This window comes from Podarcis vaucheri, assembly GCF_965113315.1.
Source record: "Podarcis vaucheri genome assembly, chromosome: 1".
Classification (NCBI taxonomy): domain Eukaryota; kingdom Metazoa; phylum Chordata; class Lepidosauria; order Squamata; family Lacertidae; genus Podarcis; species Podarcis vaucheri.
Genome location: NC_138759.1, coordinates 117566999 through 117586555, shown reverse-complemented (window position 1 = coordinate 117586555; position 19557 = coordinate 117566999). Strand labels below are relative to the sequence as shown.

General features: G+C 45.3%; 1 protein-coding gene and 1 long non-coding RNA gene across 10 annotated transcripts in view; both read left to right on the top strand.

Moving 5' to 3' along the window:
- The first annotated feature begins 9 nt into the window (after window positions 1–9).
- On the top strand, window positions 10–10701 carry LOC309525468. Of its 2 annotated transcripts, none has more exons than XR_014216317.1 (3): window positions 10–424; window positions 3739–3869; window positions 8014–10701. It is a non-coding gene; the product is annotated as an uncharacterized lncRNA (long non-coding RNA). The 2 variants fall into 2 exon arrangements; XR_014216318.1 differs by lacking the exon at window positions 8014–10701 and adding an exon at window positions 5216–5594.
- A 5287-nt stretch (window positions 10702–15988) lies between these two features.
- The window catches only part of OSBPL6 (oxysterol binding protein like 6), a 98115-nt gene continuing 94546 nt past the window's right edge, over window positions 15989–19557 (top strand). For 3 of the 8 annotated variants that reach the window (XM_082231137.1, XM_082231135.1, XM_082231133.1), the window contains exon 1: window positions 15989–16706. The gene's annotated coding sequence lies outside the window, so the exon portion shown is untranslated. Of the gene's footprint in view, window positions 16707–17368; window positions 17387–19557 lie in introns of those variants that run through there. The other 5 variants (XM_082231140.1, XM_082231138.1, XM_082231139.1 and 2 more) reach the window with 3 other exon arrangements.

The following is a 19557-nucleotide window of genomic DNA, read 5'->3' as shown; positions in this document are numbered from 1 at the left end:
AATGCACTTTATTCAGCTCACAGTGGTGAGAAGGAATGGAAGTTCCCCCAGAATGTCTGCTTTATATACATTACTTACACAATGGGCCCAACGTGATTGGCTAATTCCGGGATTCACCTGTAGGCCAATCAGGTTGCTGATTCACTTCCACCTGGAGCTGGATTGGGTGGCTGCTGCATTCTGGATCCTATTGTTATAGGACCAATCAGACTGCTGCATTTTGGATCCTATTCAACTCAGTACATAACAAATGTGTTGTTAGACAAGAGGAAATGTTCTACAAGGCAGCAAGTGTGAAATTGGATCAGGCTTGCTTTTCTCTACATAGCTGCTGAGTCCCCTGCTCTCCTACACAGACAAGCCTCAAAGGTCTGTCTTGGAAACTGGATTCAATCATTTCATCATGTGTTTCTGAAAACTTAAGGTGGAGATCTAGACCTTAATTTCTGTGTGTGTATATGTGTGTGTGTGTGTGTATATATATATATATATAGGGGGGGAAGGGCTTCCTTCTTTAAAAGGCAAAGTTTTTAATCTGCAAACCTTGCTTAGAACAAGTCGCTGGCACCTCCTTAAGTCTTGCTACCTACACGGCATCAGTGAGTGTCACTTACACAAAATAAGATAAAAGTCTTGTGAAAATGGGAAGTTTCTGCATTTTGCATCTATTTAGGACCATATGTAAATGAAAATTTAGCTCCACGCTGTTAACATTATCCATGAAATAAAAGCACTGAAGCTTTATTCTTCTGTACTTAAGGTCTCATGCTATCTTTACTCCAGCATGGTAGCTATAATGATCAATTCAGTTCACAAGCTGCCCTTTCTCCTTAACCTTTCAATTCAAGCCACAATTAATAAAAAAAGAGACTACTTTTAATTAAACCTGGCTTCTCTAATACATAAGGCAGGGGTGGCTAACCTGTGGCCCTCCAGATGTTTCTGAACTACAATGTCCATCAGCCAATGGCCAGTGATAAACTTCACAACTACCCTTGGTAATGGGAACCTTGGACAAGTAACTTAGCTGACACTACCACAGATTGTGAGGGTAATGGCGGGACCCCTGTGATCTTGAGTTCTTTGAAAGAATGTGAGTATTAAAATGTGAGAACTATCCAGTGATGTAATGCCTCCAGTTCTTAATTCTCTAGGAAGGATAAAAAATGAGTGGGAAATGAAATGAAAAGGGGCACAGAAGTAAACTCAGAATGCAGGGAGCTATGTGATTTAGGCCAAATTAGCTATCACCCATAGTTTCATTCCAACATCAGTCATGTGCAAATCAGACTAGGAGGGGACCACCTTAGGCCCAAGTGCCAAATGTGGCCCTCCAGGCCCCTCAGAACTCTACCCAGGCCCCACTCCTTACTGGCCAAGTTTGTAGTCTCTTTGTGTGTGTTTGTGACTAGAATGTGTCCTTGAACTCTGATAATGCCTCTTCATTGTTAGATGGAGGATGGAGAGGGGTGTGTGAATCTATAGAAACTATCCTGGTGTCAGGCTGCAGAGAATCCAACCCCCACGACAGGTTGCCAGGAACAGATAAGACAAGGAAAAGGCCTTACCAACCGTTTTTCATTCAATATTTACAGAGAGAGGCTTAGAAATGCAACCTCTTGGAATAACGGTGTTGCCCTGAGTGAGTCCCCACCCCCTACCTCTCTCATGTGTCATTGCTATAGGTGCCGAAAAGTGCCCTCTACCTTTGAGCTCTTTGCTCTCCTACTTTCAATGCTCTCTGGGTGCTGGGGGGCTGGAATGCTTTCTAAAGACACCGTGTCCATCAGCTGTTGCCCCTCTGGCGCTGCTTCTTCTTCCTCGTCCTCTCCCATTATTTCCCAGCTTTCCCCCTCATCTGCTTCTGAGCTGTGATCTCCCTCAAACGCCTGTTGTAATTCTGAATTGTCTTCTTCTCTGGAAGGGTCAGGCTGGGGAGGCAGTCTCCACCATTCCTCCTCTGCCCAGTCCCTGACACCTGCTGTACAAAGACAGATCCTGCAAGTGTCCCTATTTTCCAGGGACAGTCCCCGATTTACAGAAGGTTTCTGATTTGATCCTGGAATGTCTATCTTTTCCTTAGGATGTCCCTGTTTTCACCAGATAAATGTTGAAGGATATGGAGTTATATGACCCCCAAACTAAGGAGATAAATAACTATATAACCTTTAGAAGACATCTGAAGGCAGCCCTGTATAGGGAAGCATTTCATAATGTGTAATGTCCCTATTTTCATTGGAGAAATGTTAGAGGGTATGCAAAGATAAAGTTTACATTCGATGCTCTGCCCACTTTTGCCTCTTGCCCTATTGGCCTATGGCCCTCAGAAGGTTGCCCAGAAAGGAATGCAGCCCTCAATCTGAAAAGGGTTTCTCACTCTTGGAGTAGACTCATTTAAATCAATGGGCTAAAGTCATATAAGTTTTATTAGTTTCAGTGGGTCTGCTCTGAGTATGACTTAGTTGTGTACCACCCAATGATTCTAAAGTAAAATCTCTTCAGATTATATGCAAGCTGAGTTCTGTGTTGTTAACTTGCTAGTTTCCAATAAAGTGTGTATGGAAGTTATTATTGACATGTGTCACCACCTAATAATAATTATTATTATTATTATTATTTTATTACTTGTATTGCACCCATTTGACTGGGTTGCTCCAGCCATTCTGGGCCGCTCCCAAAAGAATATTAAAAATACGATAAGACATCAAACTTTAAAAACTTCCCTAAACAAGGTTGCCTTCAGATGTCTTCTAAAAGTCAAAAACAGTAGTTGTTTATTTCCTTGGCATCTGATGGGAAGGCTGGTGCAACTACCGAGAAGGCCCTCTGCAAAATGGTGGCAACGTGTATTTGGAATGAAAAAAAATAGTACATTATCTTGTAAATTGTCTTGGCTTGTTTTACACAGGCCAGTGATGTTAGCCTTGTAGCATCCAATAACCATGGTTCTTCTGCACTGGACAAAGGCTTTTTGTTCTCCCAGGCCTTATAACATATTTTAATGCTGGGTGGTTGGGTTTTAGCCCTTCTCAGCTCTTTTATTAGTAGGTTGTTTCACACAGTTGTTCTGCTCTTACTGTTTTCTGTGGGATTTAAAAAATATTGTATTTGTTTCATATTGCCCTCCATATTTTTTATATATACATATAACGTACAACCACCCACACACACCCTGTTTGTTATATGTCACTAGAAAATACGTATTACAAGGCGATGGAAAAATGCAAATAATATTTTGAAAGAGAGCAGAACAATTTCATCCCTTACTGTGCAAAGCACTGTTACAATCCAGCAGAGGTCACTGGTGTCCAGGATCTTAATATATAATGTGTACTTCAACAGGGCAAATTAACAATTGTATTTTGGAAAATCCAACATTTTTTGCAGGTCGTTTATGCTATATTTTGCCACACACGTACGTGTAGATATACTGATATGAACTTTGAGTTTCTTTTGTGGCAGAAGTCTTAGGTGAAATCTACTTCTGGACAAATAGGTTTACTTCTGGGCAGACTACAAATTTACGTGCTGCTTATCACAGGCTGATGCTCTTCTTCCTCTGTTTTCCACAATTTATTCAGAATTGGGTTACTCAAACTGTTCCCAAATAGAACAATTCTAATTTTAAACTGCAATGTGGGTTTTAAGCCTTTAATAACTTTCCCTCAGAACCTTTTTCAGTTCCTGTTTTAGGAGGTGTTAAGCTAATTATGATTATGCAATTTCTTGACTAAATAGGATAAGGTTACAGTGATGAGCAACAAAATGTGCAAGAGATGAAGGGATGCCGTCCAAGTAAATAAAAGAAAGGAAAAAGGTGGACAATCAAAGGGAAAATAGAGCATATAAGTATCTTCGAACCCATCTTGGTAAGTAAGTAGTACATACATTAAGAAGATTAAGGACTCAAAATAGGTCAAGGGGGCTGGTTTTTTCATGTGTCATGAATTATCCAAGCTCACAAAGTGACTCCACTGCACACACAAACCCTCAGAATTGCCTTCAGTGACCAGAGTGCTTTATGAGCACAAGACACAAGGTCAACCTATGGTGGCAATGGGTGGGAGGAGGGAACATGTCAATATAGATGCGGCCGAAATGTAAAAGGGGAATTGATGAGAGCAGAGCATTCTCTGTACAGTGGTACCTCAGGTTACATACGCTTCAGGTTACAAACTCCGCTAACCCAGAAATAGTACCTCGGATTAAGAACTTTGCTTCAGGATAAGAACAGAAATCGTGCTCCGGCAGCGTGGCAGCAGCAGGAGGCCCCATTAGCTAAAGTGGTGCTTCAGGTTAAGAACAGTTTCAGGTTAAGAACGGACCTCTGGAACGAATTAAGTACTTAACCCGAGGTACCACTGTAATCACAGCAGTCTGTCCTCTGGCAGAACTGAGCTGTGAGCCAGGATCACTGTGTTCCCCTAGCACAGTGGAACAAACAAAATATCTCCTACGGTCAGATATTTTTCTTCCAGGACTTATTTCCTGGACACAAAGAGCATTTGACAGACATGTTTAGAGATGCTGGTCCAGAACAAACGTAGTAACGTAAGGGAGCACTGTAAGAACAGGCATGCCAAAGCACACAATGGTTGACATCTGTTATTGCAGCTGTTTCCTTCTGTGTCAATTGCTGCAGCAGCAGCCTTGCTCTTTCCTCCTGTCCACAGCCTCTCAGAGAACACTGCTGGGAAGCCGTCACATTTCAGCCTCCCTCCATGAGAGTCGGCCTTTGCACATTTCAATAATACTCCTTTTTCTGGACAGAAGGATTCCTTAAACATTTAATTGTACATGCAAGCGTAAGAGTAGCCATCTGGATTAGGTCAAGGCCCATCTAGTCCAACAGTCTGTTGTCACAGTTGCTAACCACATGCCCATGGAGAAGCCCACAAGCAGGACATGAGGAAAACAGCCCTCTCCTGACTTGCTGTTCTGATATTTAGAGGCATATTGCCTCCAGCAGTGGATGTAAAACAAAGCCATTGATGACCCTTTAAGCCTTGGATTTGTTTATCCTTCTTTTAAAGGCATCCATCACTACCTTTGATGGCAGTGAATTCTATAGTTTACTATGCAATCTTTTGTCTTGAACCTTTCAACATTCAGCTTCGTTGGATGACTGTTCTCTATCCCCTTTCTCCATACTTATATACTCTGTATCCTCCAACCTTTTCTCTAAACTAAAAAGTTCCCCAACTTTTCTTCATAGGGGAGATTGCCCCAACCCCTTGCTGAGTGATCAGAACTTACTCAGTGAGACAGAGAGGAAAATGCAGTCTGCACTTGCCTCATAGGGAGATGTTCCACCCCCTTGAACGTTTTGGTTGCCCTTCAGTGAACCTTTTCCACCTCTACAGTATCCTTTTGTAGTTGAGGCAACAACAACCATACACAGTATTCCAATTACCGCATTTTTCTCTCTATAAGACGCACCTGACCATAAGACGCACCTAGTTTTTAGAGGAGGAAAGGGGGAAAGCCCTGGTTTTTTGGGGGAATCAGCCCACAGTTTTGCAGCTTCTTTTGCAAAGGAAAAACCCCATTTTTTTGAGGATCAGCTTAAAGTTGTGTGGCTTCTTTTGCAAAGGCGAAAAACCCTGGTTTTTTGAGGATCACCTCACAGTTGTGCAGCTTCTTTTGCAAAGGGAAAAAGTCCCTTCTTTTGAGGATCAGCTCAAAGTTGTTGAGCTTACTTTGCAAAGGGAAAATATTCTGTTTTTATGGGGTTTAACTCACAGTTCTGCAGCTTCTTTAGGAAAGGAAAGGAAGCCATTTCTACAGTTTCCAGAAAGATAATCTAATCAGTCAGTCACATGTCACTGGGGGAAAAACAGCCTCCATCTGCAGAACATTCAACAATGGAGGCCTGGGCAATGGGCCGGGGCCGGAAAGGGAGCCAGCGATTGACCACACATTCGCTCCATAAGACGCACAGACATTTCCCCTTATGTATTAGGAGAAAAAAAAGTGTGTCTTATGGAGCGAAAAATACAGTACATGAAACCTCAGATTCGTATAATGCCATTATGACGTTAGCAGTTTTATTTTCAATTCCTTTGCTAACTATTTGTAGCATGGAATTCACCTTTTCCACAGCTGCTGCACACTGGGGTGACATCACCATTGAGCTACCCATGATGACCCCCAAGGTCTCATTCCTGGTCAGTCACTTTCAGTTCAGACCGCATGATTTTTCTATGTGAAATTAAGATTACTGGCCCCGGTGTGCATCATTTTACACGTTAAATACATTGCAATTTGCCATTTTACTGCCCATCCACCCAGTTGGGAGAGAGCCTTTTGAAACTCATTGCAATCCCTTGTTTTAACAAACCTGACTGGTGTGGTATCGTTGCCAAACTTGGCTTCCTGACTGTCAAATCATTTGTGAACAAGTTAAAAAGCAAAGGCCTCTATACTGATCCTTGGATGCAGTGGCGGTTTTAGGGCAGCCTGACTGGTGCAGCCGAATAGAGCATGAGTGGTAGACGGGAGTTTGTTGCAAATTTTAGCATCACACAGGGTGCCGCTAAAATCTGAGAGCCCAAAGTCTGCCACAGCTGGGAAGTTCTATGTTCCTCCGTTGGGAGAAGTATCCATTTATTCCTGCTCCCCGTTTCCTGTTTCTCAACCAATTACTGATCTATAAGAGGGCATCACTTTGTTGTCCATTATTACTCAACTTAGTCTTTGGTGAGGTAGCAAGGAACTACAGTTATACCTTGGTTCTGGAACGCCTTGTGAGTTGAACATTTTGGCTCCTGAACGCCGCAAATCTGGAAGTGAGTGTTCTGGTTTGCAAATGCTCTTTGGAACCCAAAAGTTCAATGCAGCTTACGCAGCTTCCGATTGGCTGCAGGAGCTTCCTGCAGCCAATTGGAAGCTGCGCCTTGGTTTCTGAACGTTTTGGAACTTCCGGAACTGATTCCGTTTGACTTCCAAGGTACAACTGTAGCTCCAAATGAACATGGATATAATCCCTGAGGAGAGAAGCTTAGCTGTTTAGCTGCACTGTTTGTCAGTCATCAGCGACAGTTCCGCTGCCTATTAAAAAAACAAACTTTTGTCTCTTTTGCTGGAATAAAAGAAATAACATACAAGGTGTTCCCCTAACCATGTGATGCAATGTGTGAGGACCCAACTAAGATCACATGCACCCCATACATTTAAAGCACATGACGTCCCCCAAGGAATCCTGGGAGTTGTAGTTTGTTAAGGCTGTTGGGAATTGTAGCTCTGTAAGGGTAAATGGCAGTTTCCGGGATTCTTTGGGGGAAATCATGTGCTTCAAATGTGTGGAGCGTACGCAGCCTTACTCATACTTGGAGCAGATCCACCGAAATCAGTGGCCTTAATTGAGCCATGCTATTAATTTCATAGGTCTACTCTGAAGTATGGCTTTGTTGGATACAGCACATCACATCTGAAATTCCTCGCAGGAGGTTATTCCCAGTATTTTCCATAAATCTACATAAAAACACCATTGTTATAAAACAGAAACCTGAAAACTGTACCCCATTCTAAGAGTTAATAACTGCAGCTGAGCGTGGTGCTTAAAAGAAATCTGTTTTCAGGGACAGTGATTCTTTCTTGTCAGATGCTGAGGTTAAAGAAGATTGATAATGCCTTACGCAAGCAATTTACAGCATCCTCCAAGGGCTTCAAAGTATAATCCATTGTATTTTAGCTGTAATTTCACATTCAAAGAAGCTGAAAGTAGTTTTCAAAGTGTGTATTTTGGGGGGGAGGACCTTCCATTTTACAGTGTCCACTGGCATCCTGTGCATTAAATATACAAAGTATTTATCTTGTGACAATCACTGGCCTGAAAGCTGAATTACAGTGTTTATTCTTTGTTGCAATGTGTCCTTTTCTTTTTAGAGGCTCTTGAAGAGTCTGTGTAAAGCTAATTGTTCATGATGAGCAGACACCTTCTACCAGATTTAATATTTTTATGCTTTACTATGTTTTTATGGTCACACAATATCATTTTCTCATCTGTAATAGGGCCCCAGGTGCTGCCTAGATGTTAAGAGGAATGCTGCATGTTTCATCACTGGCTCCTAAAGAACAGCATTGAGGTCCAAAATGTATGTCCTTAAGGAGATCTTCTAGCAATTAATCCTCTTTCCTCTGACAAGTGTTTATGTGAGATTGCTCTGTTTCCTTTTATATTTTATCTATCTATCTATCTATCTATCTATCTATATCTATCTATCTATCTATCATTTATCTATCTATTATTATTATTGGTGCACCAAGTGGTGTGGTTCTTTTTCTGCAGGAAGAAGAATGGAGTATTTGGGGGGGGGAATTAGTAATGCAAGTCCTTTGCAGTATGTATTTGCTTAGACAATACAGTTGTGGAGTAATAACAGTTCCTGAATTCATTCCATCCTCTGATTAATCCACTGCACTACGGATGAACAAATTTGTCAATTCCGGTTTCTCTCAGTTCCTTGTCATTGCAACCTTAATTTCAGTTCTCCACATTCTGGTGGCAATTTGCATTTTTCAAAATAATCCTCATGAAAATTCATTAGAATTTTTGGGTGAATTTCTCCAAATGTACACATTTCTGTGTGCCATTTCGAAAAACATACTGCATTTTTGTACGTTCTTTTCACCAATTTATGCATTTTATGACTTCAATATAAGTATTTTTGTGCACATCATTTGGTTGGATAACTGCACCCCAGAATCAGACAACTGTACATTTCACAGTCTAATTGTGTTTTGGTTAGCATACTTATTCAAAAAGTACAAATCAGGTAGTTTCTCATCAAAATGCAAACAAAATATAATTTCTCTCTCAAACCTAGACTGCATAAATATTCCAATCAAAGTTGATATTAACAAATCCACACCACCTAGCAAGATCAGGGAGTCTTAGCTAGGGATGCTTTAAACTATGCCAGGATTATCGTAAGAGAATGGCATGTACTGTTCCATCGAACAATCACCCTAGGGTGTCAGCAAAGGGATATAACTTTAAATATCTGGCATGTCTTGTTCTGAAGACAGGAAGTCATAATCTCAGGAGAACATCTGTTGGTTAAGAATCTCTTAATCTTTATTTCAGTGCATCTGTTTACAGCTTCTGTAGCTTATATTACACAAGAGACCAAGGTGGAAAGTTTTCACTACTAAGTCTGCAACGTTGTGCCTACTGAAAACCTGGAGCACCAAAATTAGCTATTTATTCCAAATCAATATATGATTTTCAGGCCTTGTGGTTCTGCAACTCCCCCTTTTTCTGCCTATGCTCTTTCCCAGTTTCCCTTTACCTCTGACTCTTCAGTCTGGTTTCCTCATTCATCGGGACTTATCCCTCCTGACCTAGGTTCCATTAGTGTGCTAACCTCCTCCTCTCTTAGGGCCTTTGCGATTCTTTGATGTGGGTCTTTACTGCCCTGTTCTGCTTTGGGATCTCCAAAGTAATTCAACTAACAGCAATTAGAGACCTTACAGCAGGTGTGAGGAACATTCAGTTCCCAGATGTTGCTGAACTACAACTCCCATCACCTTGGCCGTTGGCCATGTTTGCTGTGGCTCATGGGAGTTGTAGTTTAGTGACAACTGAATAGCACACTTCCCCACCTCTGCCTTGCAGCCTGCCCCAGTCTCCTTTGCGTTTTAGAGTATGGTTACCAGACGTCCCCGTTTCCCGGGGACAATCCCTGGATTCACAAATCTGTCCCTGGACAAAATCCGTCCCCAGATTTCATTTTATGTTCCCGGATTTATATTTTAAGTGTTGTAGATTTATTAGTAGGGAATGAATGTTGCGTGGTGGGTTCAACGGCACAAGACACATCATATGGGGACTTCCGGTGAGGCAAAATGGTGGTCGCCATGGCAGCAAGCAGCTCCTGAAGCCAGCCAGAGCCAACTGCACTACCAGGCTGTCTCCAGGCTGCTGAGACTGCCACTGCCCCCAAGGGGGAACCGGGGATGCCTGGCGCTTCAACTGGGGGAACCACTCTCAAACACACACACCCCACGACCCAAATCGAGCCAGGCGCAAGAGCGCCTGGCCAACTGCCCAGCATATCTCCGGAGCCAGGAAAACCCCTGGAGCCGACGCAGAGAGAAGGAGGAGAGGAGAAGTTATGGGGAACCAGCCAGAAGGCCTTCTCGGCAGTCACACCCGCCCTGTGGAATGCCCTCCCTGCAGATGTCAAGGAGATAAACAATTATGCAACCTTTCAAAGACATCTGAAGGCAGCCCTGTATCAGGAAGTTTTTAATGTCTGGTGTTATATTATGTTTTTATATTATGTTGGAAGCCACCCAGAGTGGCTGGGACAACCCAGCCAGATGGATGGGGTATTAACAACAACAACCTGTTGTATTTGTCGGTCCTCAGCCCTTCAAACCTCCCCCCTCCCCCCCACAACTGTTTTATCTGCCCAATGAAAATCTCCTTACATATTGTTGGTGGTAAATTTATATTGGAAACATAGGAAGCTGCTTTTTACTGAGTTACACCTCTGGTTCATCTAGCTAAATATTGTCTACACTGACTGGCAGTTGCTCTCCAGGGTTTTTGACAGAAGTATTTTCCAGCATTATCTGGAGATCCCAGGGCACTGAAATGACCTATTTCATGCAAAACATGTTCTCTGCTTCTAAGCTAGTAGTAGTACTGGTACAGTAACTATGTATATGTGTGTGAACAGAAGGTTCATTTTAATGTACAGTCGTACCTCATAAATCAAACAGAATCCGTTCTGGAAGTCTGTTCGGCTTCCAAAGCACGGCTTCTGGTTGGCTGTAGGAAGCGCCCGCAGCTAATTGGAAGCCACCGAAGCCCCATTTGATGTTCAGCTTCCAAAAGAACGTTCAAAAACCAGAATACTCACTTCTGGTTTTCGATCGTTTGGGAGTTGAAACGTTCAGCTCCCAAGGTGTTCGGGATCCAAGGTATGACTGTACTTTGAATGAGACCGTGATCTTACACTTACACTAAATGGTGAGAAAGCAGCTGGTTTTCACTGCAAAACTTTCATGTCTTTTTAGATTATAAAGTCACTATTTGCAGCTGCACTAACCTTTGTCACGCTTGCATTTTAAAACTGGTTTACTAAGCATTTCCCCCTTCTTGTGTATTGCTTGTACTTGTCATTCTCTGCTGCATTATTGACAGCTGCACAAGCTGTTGTTAGGGTTCCCTTGTCTTGTTCTCCTAACCCTGCGAAATGTAATTGCTTTTGATTGGCTTGTCAGGTCGGTGGCATGCAAATCATATAGCATAAGATCTTTTTTTAGTTTGCCACTAAATAGCCTGTGCTTTCAGGGGTAGCTTACAGGGCTAAGGCATCGTGTAATCACTGCTTTCTAAAATTAGGCAAATAATAAGTAATATGAAGTTTAACTTGCAAATGACATTCAGGGATATGCCAAATGCTGAAGTCTAAATACTATGGCTGACATAACTACAGTATATGTGGACCAACAGAATAATAAAATGGGAGTGAGAGTCAAAAAATTAGTTGCATCAGTGTGCAATAACTTTCCGTTGTACAATGGGGCCTCCTGTCCGCCCCTCTCCTGCGCATCCTCCCGCCCCACTTGGTTCTGAGTGGGGCTGGGAGAATCCCCGGAACTGCGCACAGGTGAAGGAAAGCGAAGACTGTTCTGCCTGGCAAGCCAAAATTCGAAATGATGTCAAATTCTTCCCTGGCAGTTTGCAAGACATGGAAGGGGAAACAGACAAAAGGTTGTGTATGGAGCAACAAGATTTGGTTCTAGGGGCCACTGCAGATGTCTTTTTCATTGCACAGTTATCATGATTTGTGCTCATGATGCTATCAGGATAGCCATATGTGATCCTGCTTTCCAAACTATTTGTACTGGCAAAATAGTTTTGGGGTGACCATATTGCTTCATTCCCAATTGGTTGCATATCTCATAACTTCCTGTGACATTTCATACCACAAAGGTTCTGGGGTGGTGTTGTTTTTTGACCCAGTTTGATTGCCCTGTAGCTCCTCCGATCAGCAATAATGTGGTAGCATAGGGGAAGCATTGTGGAGTGACTGATAAAGCGGAATAAATTAACCACAAATGCACTGCTATTGTGTCAAGAACATGTTGCAATTCACCTGCACTAAAACATCAGTCAGCTGGTTCCTTGCCATTCCTTCCCATCTCCATCACAAACTATATAGCCAGAACATGTCAACCAGTTTGCATAGAACATGTATTACTTAATGAATGGTATGCATTAATTCTAAGAAAGCTACCTGCATTTCTCATAGTCCTTGGTTTCTGCACTTCCAGTTTTGCGTGACTACCCTAAATCAATAGTGCAGGAAGCAGAGAAGCCCCAAGGCCATGACAGCACCAGCTGTTTCCCCTGGGCTATGTCCCAGAACATGCCAGGAGCCATTGGCAACATCCTGCATTCTCAAATGCTGGAATTTCCAAAGCCAGCATTTTGTGCGTTCTAGTTCTGATGTAAGACCGGTACAGTGAAGGTGCATGTTGCTGACTCTGATAAGTGAAATTGGAGAAGAACCTTCAGTATTCAAGTACAGCCGTACCTTGGAAGTCGAACAGGATCCCTTCCAGAAGTCTGTTCAACTTCCAAAATGTTCGACTTCCAAAGCGCGGCTTCTGATTGGCTGCAATCAGAATTGGAAGCTGCAGAAGCCGCGTCGGATGTTTGGCTTCCGAAATAACTTATGGTTTTCGATTGTTTGGGAGCTGAAACGTTCGACTCCCAAGGCGTTTGGGAGCCGAGGTAAGACTGTGTATGTTTGATATACTAGGCAAACCACCTTGAACGCATAATGAGAAAATTATTTCAGATGCAGATGGCAGATATAATGGTTGGCCAGCTCTGATTTACCATCCCTCTAGAACGTGTAATGTAGTTGCCTTGTCAGTGTCATCTGACAATCTCCCACCAAACGTAAGAGTGCCCTACAGTCTACTCCTGCATGATGCACACTTTTTGATTATTAACTGCTCTCTAATTGTGTTATCCTCTAGATCTGTATAGTCTTATTAACTGTATATGCAAGATGCTGTTGCAATGCAGGTCGTTTGGAAGTGTTTGCTGTGTCAAAATGCCTCCCACCAGAGCTGTTTAACCAAGTACAAAGGAGCAAAGGATGAGCATCAGGTTATCAATATTAAGCTTCCAGCTATTCTGCATTGATTCCCTTCTCTCCCCACCCACCCCTTTTCTGGCGTACTGTTCAATCCTCTTCACAATTTCCCTGGCTATGGAACTAGTACCACCTGAGGTCTGATCCTGATGTGGCATTTCTTTGTCCATGTATCTGTAGTCTGGTGGGCATTCCCCAGTACTGAAGTGCCAAATTACAGCACAGGAAATTCACAGCATCTTAAACCCCAGCCTGTTGCTCTTCTCAAGGTTGGAAGGTCAAGGCTTTCCAATATGGTTGCTTTTATGGAGATTGCTTATATTCACTTCATGTTTGCGGAGAGCAAAAATACAAGCATGCCTTTGTATTGCTTTCACAGTGGTTGGTTCAGCTCTGGAAGCCATGCCTCCGGAAGTCAGATTGGTGGCTAACCTTCTAGCTTGTGGTATCCTGACTTTGGAATGTTCCTCTGCCATACTCTTCCAGTGCAACGACTTGAGTGGCAGGTGAAAACATTTTAATTATTTTGACTCCTAGTTCACCATGATGCTGACGCTTTACTTTTTAATGGGCTTTTGTTGTTGTTTTCATTTACCTTCTTTTTCATAAGCCCTCTCGGGGCCTTTTTCCCCAGCCGGAATTCACTGGAACTGAGTTCCAGCATCTCTCAGGTGGGCGCCTTTGCTATCAAAAGAGAACAAGGGAGGCGTTCATGGTGAGTTCCGGCACATCTTTTTCTAGAAAAATAGCATTGACCAACTACATTTTGTGGGGCTCAGGAGTCCCGTTATGTCACCCCTTGCATTGCATTGACCAACTACATTTTGTGGGGCTCAGGAGTCCCGTTATGTCACCCCTTGCCTGCAGAGCCGGCAGCCACTCACCCCTTTTTGAACACCCTCCCTTGGGGAGTGTTCCCTCAGTGCCTTCTCTTCTCCCCTCTCCTTGGCAGTTTGCAGGGCAGCCGCAACTGCCACCCCTGGTCTCTGAGCTGCCCCCCTCACTGCCCCAAAGAGAGGTGCCTCCTCACACTGCCCCACAGGGGCCTGGGGAGCACTCCCTGGCCAGTCCCAGAGGTACCATTTGCCTGGGGAGCTTGTAGCCAGGGCTGCTGCAACAAACAGCTGTGTAAGCCTTTGGGAGGCAGAGATGTGAGAGGGCATCAGAAGAGGGAGGGAAGGAAAGAGGGACAGAGGCTAATGTTGCCTGCGGCACCCCTGACCATCATTCAAGGCATCCCAGGGTGCCAGAGCACACTGGTTGAAAACCACTGGTATATACTCCTCCCCTAGCCTCCTCCCCCTGCACCATGCATATAACCTCCAAGTACAGGTAGATGAATCTGTCAATCTCCATTACTTTCAGTTCCTCGTTTTTTAAGAAATCTTAGATTTAGTTCCTGCAGTTTATGGTTTTGTTTTAAAATCCTCATGAAAATTTATATCTTGGTGCAAATTTCTCTTAACGTACATTTTGTTGTATGCGGCTTTGCCTAAGAAACAATGCCTTTTTGGCAAGCAATTTCCCTTAACATAATGTATTTGTGCTACTGACATATGCATTTTTATGAACGTATACTTCCCCCAATACATGTACTTGGGTTGCATTTCGTTGCACACCACTCCAATCTCCGAAGTGGTGCTTCCAGGGAAATAAAATGCTCACCCAGCAAGGGTATAGCCAGGATTTTTGATGGGGGGGGCACAAAAAGTTGTTGAGATTTTTTTTGGCTGACGTCCTTTAAAAATGCACATTTCCTTTAAAATGTAAAGGCTTTTGTTGGGGGGGGGGCAGAACCTTAGTTTGTTAAATGTTTGTCTTGCTTTTTGAGGATTTGGGGGACAGCTGCCCCTCCCTTGGCTACGCCTATGTCACCCAGGGTTTGTATTTCCCTCTGGGAATGAGGCACAACACAGATTGTGGTGGCTTTAGGATATATGGTTTATTTACATATATATACAACCTGAGCCTGCGACAGAGGGGTTGGAATCCGAACAGACATCGGCCACGGTGATGTGTCCCTCTCTCCAGCTCTCTGCCTTTATCAGCCTGCAACCTTTCCCCCTCTAGGTCACAAAACCTAAAACTCTGCCAACCCTTAAGCTCAATTTGAAACTCTGCCTTAGTGCCTTTGTCTTCTGAGTTGAAGGAGGCCCCCCCCCCATTTTGCAGTCTGGCACAAAGCGCCCCCCCTCCCTTTGGCTTTCCTAATGGCTCATCACCTTCCTTTTGTTCCCCTACTGGCCCATCAGGAAACCAGCCTGGCTTATATTTTAACATTTGCTGAATCCAGGGGTCCAGTGTCCGGCCTCCAGAAACTCGTAACACAAGCGAGTCTGAAACTCCTAACAGGGGGGGGGGGTGTTGTCTGGCACCCACAAACTCCTAACATTATTTCGTTGCATCTCAAAATTTGAAGGGAGAGTGTTGTTTTGGTGATTTTGTATGGGTTGGAGAAATGGGCAGCTTCTCACCAGTGGCGTAGCGTGGGTTGTCAGCACCCGGGGCAAGGCAAGTAATTTGCGCCCCCTAACCTGTGGATTTGTGCCCCCTAACCGTGGATTTGCGCCCCCTAACCCTAACCCCCAGATGTTGCGCCCGGTGCGGCCGGCCCCCCCTGCACCCCCACGCTACGCCACTGCTTCTCACTGGAACGCAGGCCGAATCGAATTTCTCCTCCACACTCCCCAGTGGCGTAGCGTGGGGGGTGCAGGGGGGGCCGGCCGCACCGGGCGCAACATCTGGGGGTTAGGGTTAGGGGGCGCAAATCCACGGGTTAGGGGGCGCAAATTACTTGCCTTGCCCCGGGTGCTGACAACCCACGCTACGCCACTGAGACTCCCCCCCCCCCCGCAGCCACCTGCTTCCGCTGGCAAATATAAACATGCCCCTATGCTTGCATGTAGGTGTGCGTGCAGATTTCACATTCATACGTGCGTCACGCAGCCTTCCGAAAAGGGTTCCCTCGACCGCTTCCCTTCCAAAGACTTGAGCTGATTCGCGGAGGGGGGGGGGGAGAGAGAAGAGGCAGCCCCCTCTCCAAGCGAGCAGCGGGCGCCGCGGGGTCCTCGGCTGGCATTTCTCGGCGGCGCGTGCCGGGTCTCCAGCCTGAGGCGAAGTGAGAGGAAAGCGCGGGGGGCTGGACGGAGCAGGGCGGGCGGGCGGGCGCTTGGGTGGGTGGGTTGCCCGCGCCGCCGCCGCCGCCGCCCTTCTGCTTTCCCGTCCGCGCTGCTGCCTCTTCCAAGCTGGGCGGGAGGATGACTTGGCACTGACTCCCGCTCCGGCTGGCTCCACGCGTCCGGGTCTTGGCACAGGCCAGCCTGCTCCGTGCGGAGAGGGGCGGGAGTCGTCGAGGCTGAGGGCGGGCGAGCGAGCGAGGCTGCACGGAGGAGGAGGGGGACCCCCTCCAGCCGCCCGCAGCAGGAGCAGCTCCTTCTCCAGCGAGGAGGAAGAGCCGACGACGCCACACGCGTTCCCTTGGCAGGAGGAGCGCGCCGCTCTCCATGCGCCCTCATCCATCTCCAAGCGCCCGCATCCTCCTGCTGCAGCGGCCCGAGCGCGCGCCTTTTGCGCCCAGCCCAGGTAAGGTGCTGCTCCCTTCCTCTCCTTCTCGCCCGGGCTGGCACCCCGGGGTAACGCCGGAGGTTGCCTTTGTGCCCTGCTCCCTCCGCGTCTGAGGGGATTTCGCAGGCCGGGAGCGGCGGTGGGTCGGCGGAGGAGGATGGAGCCTCCCCGCTCTTCCCCCCACACGCCCCGCTGCCAGCCTCTTGGATAGACCCCGAGGGCCCCTAACGGACGCGTGCCACGCAGGAGCGGCACGTCGCCGCCGCAGCAGAGCCGGCGAGGAGCCGGCCAAGTTGCCCGTGTCAGCTTCGCGCCGCATCACATGCTGCGAGCGATGCGTTGGCGCGGGGGGACAATGGCTGCGTGCGCCGGGACGAAACTGCGCGCAGGGCCGGAGAACCGGTCTCTGTCTGGCCGCCTCTCCGGGTGGGATAGATAAAGCAGAGAGCTAGGCATGCAGGCACGCGCAGGCCTCTCTCTCTCTCTGCCTGCACCCAGTGGCGTAGCGTGGGTTGACAGCACCCGGGGCAAGGCAAGTAATTTGCGCCCCCTAACCCGTGGATTTGCGCCTCCTAAACCTAACCCCCAGATGTTGCGCCCGGTGCGGCCGGCCCCCCCCTGCACCCCCCACGCTACGCCACTGCCTGCACCCACCCACCAACTCGGATTCGGCCAGACAGGCATAGGAAGAGGAGCAGGTCTGTATTCGTGGGCACACTCTCCAATGACTTGGATTGTGCAGGTGCGCGCACACGGGAAGATGCACATGCTTGCGTCCCCGTACTCACGACCTTAAATGCTCATTGGGGCAAGTCTGCCTTTTCAAACTTGAGTGGTAAAAGGCACTCTGGAAAAGATGCTGCGTTGTTTTATTTTAGAGGGGAGTTGTTGCCTTAACAGGGTTGTTTATCCCTGCATTTCTTCGCTGGCATACGAATGGATGATAATACTAATACAGAAGGGATTTCTCTGCCCCCCCACCCTTTCCTTTCCTTTGCAGTCAAGATGTGTGTTTCCTGCATAGCGGGAGCATTTTCTCTGCATTAACGATGTCATCAGAAAAGCTGGGCCTGGGATGCGATACCTTCCTCATATCATGATAAAAGAAGCTGCGTGTGCATGCTTAAAAAGTTGTAATCCGATGCTGATACTGTGCTGTAATAAACCTCCAGATGAAGCTTAAACACCCAGAACTGGCGTGGGGGCATGATGTTATATAACATAATTCGGTAGCAATGAAGTAAAACCGTTTTGAAAGCTCAGTTTGCTTATTTTCATCTTGTAAGTGAAATTGGGACATTCTCCTCATTGCAAAAGTACAATTTCATATCTGTGCTTAATTAATTGCTCCTGCATGTTGGAGAAGGCGAGCTTTAAAATTTTGATGGAAAAGTTGGCACACTAAACCATCACCTTTCTTTTTTTCTCAGCTAGGTTTCTTAGATGAATTGTGTTTTAATTTTAGTTTGCTCAAGATGCTGTGAAACATTTGTTTATCCTTGCTGTTATTTAAGGCTCTTTGGGAAAGACTGCTTTGACAGGCTCACCCTTTCTAATGCGCAATGTGGTAATCTTTAAGGCTTCCCATCTCTTTAATTTCATTTGACAATCAAATTGTTGTGAGGCTGCCTAACACTGTGGGTGTTCTTGTTGACTAATAAAAAGCCTTTCACCATCAGGAAATAAAGCCAGAATACCTCACTTGTATTTTTTGTAGTGAAACACATTTCCAAGGTCGAACACTAACCTGCAGTGTAACTTGAATTTAACAATCTGTCATCTGTCAGGAAATGTGCCTGAGCCTCTTTAGAAGGTTGTGCACTCATTTCTGCTTGGAAATAATTAAATAAATAGCTTCTCTTTCACATTATAATTTCTAATATACTAACAATGAGTCACGAAAGTGCAAGAAACCAGTTAATGTGTCCACCAATAAAATTGTCAGTAGCTGCTGAGCCCTGGTGGCACTAGCTTCTCATTATATGATTGATAGTTAGTTCATAATCTTAGGAACACCTAAATCTTAACTGGATGTCACTGGATCAGAGATTTGAGCAGGGTTTCCCCCCGCTTCCATGGCATAATCTCTTGGGACTGGATATCATTCTCTTATGTAACAACCATCCTTCACTCGTATATCCATGCCTACCTTAATTTGATTGTAGTTTGTCCACATGATATGACCTTGTCTTTTAGAGGCTGCTGAAGAACTGCAAAGAAACAGGATAGGATAAAATGATGTAGCCTGAAGTTTGTTGTATTCAGCTATAGAAATTAGCCAGGTGCCAGGTGCATTTTGCACCTAGCCATTGGCCACATGCAACCAACTGAAGATGCCTGGGCGCCAGGATGGCGCCTGACATCTCTACCATCTGGAGGTGTATGTCTGCGGATCATTGGATCTTGTCTGTTTTCACACACCAGCAACACATCCTGTAGAATTCTATCCATTATATTTTATCTGCACCATCGGAATGAATTTCAGGAACCAAAATGCTTTTTCTGTGCAGCCTGAGCAGGAGCGGTGAACAACGTTATAGTTTTAATTGTTGTAGCTTGTTTTCACTTAACTCCACCCCACTGCCCTGTTCACAGTTGTGAAGAATATTCTTATGTTATGAATGGTCTGTGTCCACATTAAGGGGAAAAGAAAGTAGGAATAGGCCAATATATATGTAGACTGTCCCTGGATCAAGTGACTTTTCTTCTTTTAAGTTCTCAGAATTCTTAACCTAGCTCAAGGTTGTCATCAGAACTAGCCAGATGTTTAACTGATAATCTGTCAAAGTCAGTCCATCGTTTGAAGAAGAAGAAGAAAAAAACTTGTTAGAGCTGCCTTGCCCCAAAATGGCAGCAAGATATTCCATTT